A 7544-nucleotide genomic window follows, 5' to 3' on the forward strand; every position below is an offset into this window, starting at 1 on the left:
ATGCAGACACAGACCTTGGGTTGGCGGTGACGGAATCCCGCCCGGGATCGGGACGCTGGGCCTCGGTCGATGTCACGGCTTTGCTTGAGAGGTTTTCTTAAAAGCCAAGCAAAAGTGAGTATGCCGTAAAGGTTTCTTTGTTCAAGGGGAGAATAATATTTCACAGAGTTTACTGAAGAGCGAGTTGTGCTTTGATTTAAAAGACACATGGAATGTAACCGGTGTCAGTCCTGAATTCCTGCGTCCTGAGGGCTTGTCCCTCCAGCCCCTACCCCACTCCGGCCTGTTGTGGGGAGGTCTTGGGGCCCACCTGCCTTGAGCCTCAGGCCCCCAACGTGATGTGTGGTCAGTTACACAAAAAGCAGTCTCTCTCCATTAGCCTTGCTGAATGACTAGCCCTGGGGATGTAGGGAGATAAGGTGGCAATCTTGTTAGGGATGACTTGCCAGGTGAGAGGCAGGTAAAGGATGATGATGCGGAAACTGATAGTCGTGCCTTAGAGCCTTAGACCATCCCCTTGGTTTGCCTTAAGCAGCGAATCAATGCAAGAATAATGGACAAGTTTGCAAGCAAGAATGAACTCACCCTCTTTTTTAATACTTGGTTATGCTTCTCCTTCCATCATCCAAGAATGACGGGCCGCTCAGCCTACTTACGACAGAGTGAACTGCCTCTGGATTGTGGATAATACTATGTCATTAACCCATGAGACATCCAGCTCAGTGCCACCCGAGTCTTCAAGCACTTTTTAAAAAATTTAATTATACTGCATTCTACAATTTATCCATTGTATTGCTAATGAGCGTTTGGGCCCTTTCCAGTCTCCCAGGGTTTTGCTCGTATCTCCTGATGCATATGGGCAAGAGTTTCTCCATGGTAGACATTTTGTTAAGGACCACTTATTTTAGTATTTGCTTTTTTGTTTCATGGACCCCTTTGGTACAGTAGTGAAGTCTTGGATGACTTCTTAGAATAACATTTTAAAATACATAAAATACATTGGATTACAAGGGAAACCAATCGTATTGGAATATAGTTTTCAAAATGTTAAAAATACAAACTTGTGATAAAGCAATACATGTCCTCCTCCCATTAAATGGTCCTATTTAGCCATTGGTCTAACAACGACCATAATTTCGAAGTTCTGGTGAGCATAACCGGTATTTTGAGATATCTGCAACAAATTCAATGTCATACACAAAATCTGTATCCTCTTGGTTGGTACACGTCACAGGTGCAGTACTAGTAACACAAAGGTTTGGTTCCTAATGGAAGGAAATAGGAAGTTTCAGTTAGAGATTAGTGGCAACACAGACATACTTTTTTTTCCCATTCGAGCACACAGACGCCCCCTGAACTCTAACCACGTGCCCCAGGTTAAGAAGTCTTGCGCTAGGACGCGCTAAGCCACTTCCCAACAGTTCTGGGAATTTATTCTCCACGAGCGGTGTTGCTTCATATCCTGTCGCCATTAGCTATTGTCCAACTCTTAAGTTATTGCCAATTTGGTAGGTGTGAAATGGTATCTCCTTGAGGCTTTAATTTGCATTTTCCTGGTAACTCAGGAAGCATTTTTCTTATGGTTTCTTCTGTGTAATGACTCTCTTTTGCTCATTTTCCTGTTGGGTTTTCATCTTTTTGATTTGTAGGAATTTTTTATACATTCTGAATGTTAATCACTATCATTTATTTGAGAAGAAATTGGGAGAAATGAGTGAACTGCTTTTTTTTTCTTTTGCGGTACGTGGGCCTCTCACTGTTGTGGCCTCTCCCGTTGCGGAGCACGGGCTCCAGATGCGCAGGCTCAGCGGCCATGGCTCACGGGCCCAGCCGCTCCGCGGCATGCGGGATCCTCCCGGGCCGGGGCACGAACCCGCGTCCCCTGCATCGGCAGGCAGACTCTCAACCACTGCGCCACCAGGGAAGCCCGAGTGAACTGCTTTTGATTTTAGTTTAAATAAAGAAGAAAAAAAAACCCTGTTATTTATTTGTTTTGCAAATATCTTCTGGATTGTGGCTTGCCTTTTCACTTGTTTTTTTTTAAGATTTTTTTTTTTAATGAAGTATAGTTGGTTTACAATGTTCTGTTAGCTTCAGGCATACAGCAAAGTGATTCAGTTATATATATCAGATTCTTTTCCTTTATAGGTTATTACAAGATATTGAATATAGTTCCCTGCGCTATACAGTAGTTCCTTATTGTCAATCTATTTTATGTATAGTAGTTCGTATCTGTTCATCTCAAACTCCCCCTTTGGCAACCATAAGATTGTTTTCTATGCCTGTGAGTCTATTTCTGTTTCGTAAATAAATTCATTTGTATCATTTTTTAGTTTCCACATATAAGTGAAATCATATGATATCTGTCTTTCTCGGACTTACTTCACTTGCTGTGATGATCTCTACGTCCATCCATGTTGCTGCAAATGGCATTATTTCATTCTTTTATTTATGGCTGAGTAGCCTTTTCATTCTCTATGGCATCTCTGATAAACAGAAATTCTTAATTTTAATATAGGAGAATCTCAATGTTTGTCTTTATAGTTTGTGCTGAACTCTTTTCTCTCTCAAGATTGTAAAGATGTCCACTTGTATTGTCTACTGAATTTTTACAGTTTTGCATTCCACCTGTAAGCCTTTAAGCCATCTGGAATTAACTTTGTGTATGTGTGAGGTATGGACCTGATTTCTCTTTGTTCCAAATGGTTAATTAGTTGTCCCAGCACCACTTGGTGAAGGGTCCATCTTTTCCCCACTAATCTGCAATTCTAGTTCTGTCCTAACTCAGATTTCCATAGCGTTTATCTTTGTTTAGGGGCTCTATTCTGTTTCATCAATCTATTGGTCTGTGTCTGCATCAGTACCACACAGGCTAATTTCTTTACCTGGTGGAGGTAATTCTCCCAACTTCTTCAGAAGTCCCTTGGCAATTTGTAGCCTTGGCTCTTCCAGATAAATGTTAGAATCAGCTTATCACGTCTCACAAAACATACCGTTGGGATTTTTGGATTTTTCAATTTTTGATTGAATTTGTAGAGCAATTTAGGGAAAGTTGACGTCTTTCTGATGTTGATCCTTCTTAACTAAGAACAGACTATACTCTCTACCCTTTTGTGTCTTCTTTAATATCTACCTTTAATAAACTTTTCCGATTTCTCTATCAAGAGCTTGCACATCTTTTGTTAGATTCTTTAAATCTTTCTCCCTTCCCTTCCCCCTCCCCCTTCTTCTTTTTCCTCCTTCTCTCTTTTTTCCTTTCTTTCTTTCTGTCTTTCTTCTGATATGTAAATACCTTTGAAAAAATGTTTTCAGATTGTTGCTGGCATATAGAAATGCAGATACTTTTATATATTGATCATGTACTCAGGCTTTTAAACTCTCTTATTCTAATATAACTAGCTATAAATAATTAGCTATAAATTATACAGAATTTTTTATGTAGACATTCACATCATCAGCAAAGAATGACAATTTATTTCTCTCTTTCCAGTCCTTAGATGTTTGGCTTTATCTTGCCATTCTATCCTGGTTAGGATCTGAATTTAGTAAAATTCTAAATTCAGGTGGTAACAATAGCCATCTTAAGTGGTACTGGATTTTTTTTTTTTTTTTTTTGGCGGTACGTGGGCCTCTCACTGTTGTGGCCTCTCCCGTTGCGGAGCAGAGGCTCCGGACGCACAGACTCAGCGGCCATAGCTCACGGGCCCAGCTGCTCTGCGGCATGTGGGATCTTCCCGGACCGGGGCACGAACCCGTGTCCCCTGCATCGGCAGGCAGACTCTCAACCACTGTGCCACCAGGGAAGCCCTACTGTAGAGTTCTTTTGTTGTTGTTATGTTGTTATTAGGTTTCTATTGTTGTAACAAATTACCACAATTTTAGTGGTTTAACAACACAAGTATATTATCTTACAGTTCTGAAGGTCAGACCTCTGACACTGGTCTTACTGGGCTAAAATCAAGGTGTGGGCCGGTGTGTGTTTCCTTCCGGAAACGCTAGAGGAGAATCTATCTCTTTGCCTTTTCCAGCTTCTAGAGGCCCCCTGCAGTCCTAGGCTCGTGGCCCAGTCCTCCATCCTCAAAGCCAGCAGCACAACATCTCCCTGACTGTTCTTCTGTGGTCACATGGCCCTCTCTGACTGACTGCAGCCAGCAAAGTTTCTCCACTTTTAAGGATTTGTATGACTGGTTTGGGCCCACCCGGATAACCCAAAATTATCTCCCATTTTGAGGTTCTGAGCCTTAATCATATCTTCAGAGTCTCTTTTGCCATTAATGGTAACCTATAGGTTCTGGAGATTAGAACAGGGACATCTTTAGGGGAGGGGAGGTTGTGGGTGGGAGCATTATTCTGCCTGCCGTCATCATATTCTTTATTAGGTAAGGAAATACACTTCCATTCTTTGCATGCTAAATTTGTGTCATGCATGGATGTTGAAATTTATTAAATGCTTTTCCCACAGCAGTTGAGATCATTAAAGGTTTTTGTCCTTTGATCTGTTAATGTGGTGAATTAAATTAGTAAATTTTCTAATCTACTAATCTCTTGCATGCCTAGATAAACCCAACTTAGTCATCATGTTTTATCTTTTTTATTCATTACCAGATTCTGTTTGCTAAGTATTTATTTTAGGATTTTTTTGCATCTCACGTGTAAGGTTGAACTGGAAGTTTCCTTTCTTGTACAATTTTGGTATCAAGCTTGTGCTAAGGTCGTAATTTGAGTTGGGGAATATCCACCCCCCACCCCCATTTTTTTCTTTTCTATAGAATCATTTGTGAAGGATTAAACTTATATATTCTTTGAATGTTTGATGAAATTTCCTTCTAAATCAATCTAGACCCAGTGTTTTCTTTGTGGTGAGATTTCTGTTTTAACTGAGCTGAAATTCATATAACATAATATTAACCATTTTAGAGCATGGAATTACTGGGTTTTCTATGGGTTCAGTCACTCTACGTTTAACTGCTTGAAGAACCACCATTCAAATTCTTTGCAGGCAATAGGATTAGTCAGGTTCTTTTATCTTCCTGAGATGGTTTTGGCCCCTGAGATGGTTTTGGTAAAGTTGTATTTGTCTAGGACTTTATCTTCATTACTTAAGTTTTCAAATTTATTGGCATAAACTGGTTTATAGTCGCTTAGAATGTTTTTAATCTTGGCAACCACCTGGAATCGTGTCCCGCTTTTCATTCTTATTATTGTTTATTTGTGCTTTCTCCTTTTATTTTCTTTGACTAATAATCGTGCAAGGGATTTGTCTATTTAATTAGTCTTTTCAAAGAATCAACTTTTGATAATACTTTCTATTTTACGTTTTCCCTACTTTTCAGAAATTTCTTACTCTTTCCAGACTTTTCAACCTCTACACTTGGATGCTTGGCTCCCTAATTTTGAGATTTTCTTCTTTTCTAATAGAAACATTCAAGGCTCTACTTTTTTTAAAAATATATATATTGATGTCAGTTTGTGTTAGCATTTGGTTCTGATTATTTCCGACTGCCTGCATCTTTTTTTCAATTTATCCAGCTATATTTTTGCTATTGATTTCTAACTTAATTGTAACGTGGTCAGAGAGCCTGGTCTGTTGGGTAACAGTCTTTTGAATTTTGTTGAACCTTACCATTGGGTCAGTTTTGTAAATATTTCATGTGTGATGGAGAAGCATGGGTCTTCTCACGCCCATCAGAATGGCTAAGATGAAGATAGTAGGGTAATATTGAGCATGGATGATGGGGGAGCATCTGGAACACTCATATGCTGCTGGTGGGGATACAAATTGCTACAACCATTTGGGAAAATTTTTTGTCAGTATCTGCACAATAACTAAACCTGAGCTCAGCCTACTCAGCAGAAATGTGTACACATGATCATCAGAAGACATGTCCAAGAATGTTCATCTCAGCATCATTTGTATTAGCTGTGAGGAGGAAACTATCTAAACGTCCACCAGTGAAACAAGAGATAAACATCTTGTGGTTTATTCATATAATGGAAGAACGAAGAAGACATTTCTACATGCTTAAATCTCACAAACCTAATATTGAGCCAAAGAGATACAAAAGAGTACTACTATATGATTCCATTTATATAAAGTAAAAAGGGACAAAATTAATCTGTGGTGTTAGAAGCCGGGATGATGGTTACCTATATAGCATGGATTGTGACTGGGGGTGGGGCAGAGCAGCAAGAAAGGGGGTTCTGGGGTGCTGTAAGTTTCCATTTCCTGATTTAATCCAAGTCCTGGATCTGCAGTGTGTCCACTTTGTGAGAAATCGTTGAGTCATATATATATATTTTTTTGGGGGGGGGGATACCAAATTACTTTATTTGAAGGAATGGTACTAAGGAAAGGACTTGTAGATATTTTGGTACAACTTACAGAAAAGGTAAGGTAACCCAAACATGCATGCACTGCCTTGGTGACCAGGGAAGTCACCCCTGTGGCTACGGGAAGCCAGCCCAAGGCTTAGCTCTCATCATCACTATTTCCCAGGGTGTGCTTGTCAAAAAGATACTGTGCCAAGCCAGATTCGGGGGCCCCCATCGTGCGCAAGTTGGTTACGTGGTCACCCAATTCTTTAATGGATTTCACCTGCTCATTCAGATAAGGAGTCTCAATGAAGTCACACCAATGGGGGTCATTTTTCTCAGTGGTCAGTTGGTGCAGTTCCAGTAGTGACTGAGTCACACTTTTTTCCAAGGGTAGCGCGCATTCCATTGCACTCAGCCCATTCTCCCAGTCATCACGGTCTGGTTTCTTGATATCCCGAAGGAAGATTCGGCCACCCCGTTGGTTCTGCAGCTTCATCAGTTTCTCAGCATGTTCCCTCTCCTCACAAGATTGGTGAAGAAAGTATTTGGCAAAGTTCTTCAAAGCCACATCATCGCGGTCAAAATAGTACGACCTGGACAGGTAGACGTAGGAGGCGTAGAGCTCCAGGTTGATCTGGTGGTTGATGGCAGCCTCCGAGTCCCGGTGGTAGTTCTGGCGCACCTGCGAGGGGGACGTGGTCGTCATGGCGGGCGGCTGAGGTGAAACGGTGGCGGTGGCTGCGCGGCGCTGTAACGACAGCGGCGGGGACCTTGGGGCGGTCGGAGGGCGCCGTGAGGTGATGGCGAGGGCTGGCTCTGAGCGGCCGGCCGGAACGGGGGACGAGCGCCGGGTTCCGTCCAAGCACTGTTGAAGCAAGAAACCGCGGAGACTCTCCGCGAGGACTGTCGAGTCATATATTTTTGATCTGTGTTCTCTTCTCTATTTATGTTCTCATTCAGTTAAAAGTTTAGTTTAAAAATGTTTATTCCTGGGCTTCCCTGGTGGCGCAGTGGTTGAGAGTCCGCCTGCCGATGCAGGGGACACGGGTTCGTGCCCCGGTCCGGGAAGATCCCACATGCCGCGGAGCGGCTGGGCCCGTGAGCCACAACTACTGAGCCTGCGCGTCCGGAGCCTGTGCTCTGCAACGGGAGAGGCCACAACAGTGAGAGGCCCGCGTACCGCAAAAAAATAAAAATAAAAATAAAGTCCCTTCTTGGGAAAGAATCTG

General features: G+C 42.0%; 1 pseudogene; it reads right to left on the reverse strand.

Moving 5' to 3' along the window:
* Nucleotides 1-6321: 6321 nt before the first annotated feature.
* LOC132436503 (ferritin heavy chain pseudogene) lies at nt 6322-7195 on the reverse strand (annotated as a pseudogene).
* Between the last annotated feature and the right edge of the window lie 349 nt (nt 7196-7544).

This window comes from Delphinus delphis, chromosome 1 (genome assembly GCF_949987515.2).
Source record: "Delphinus delphis chromosome 1, mDelDel1.2, whole genome shotgun sequence".
Classification (NCBI taxonomy): Eukaryota; Metazoa; Chordata; class Mammalia; order Artiodactyla; family Delphinidae; genus Delphinus; species Delphinus delphis.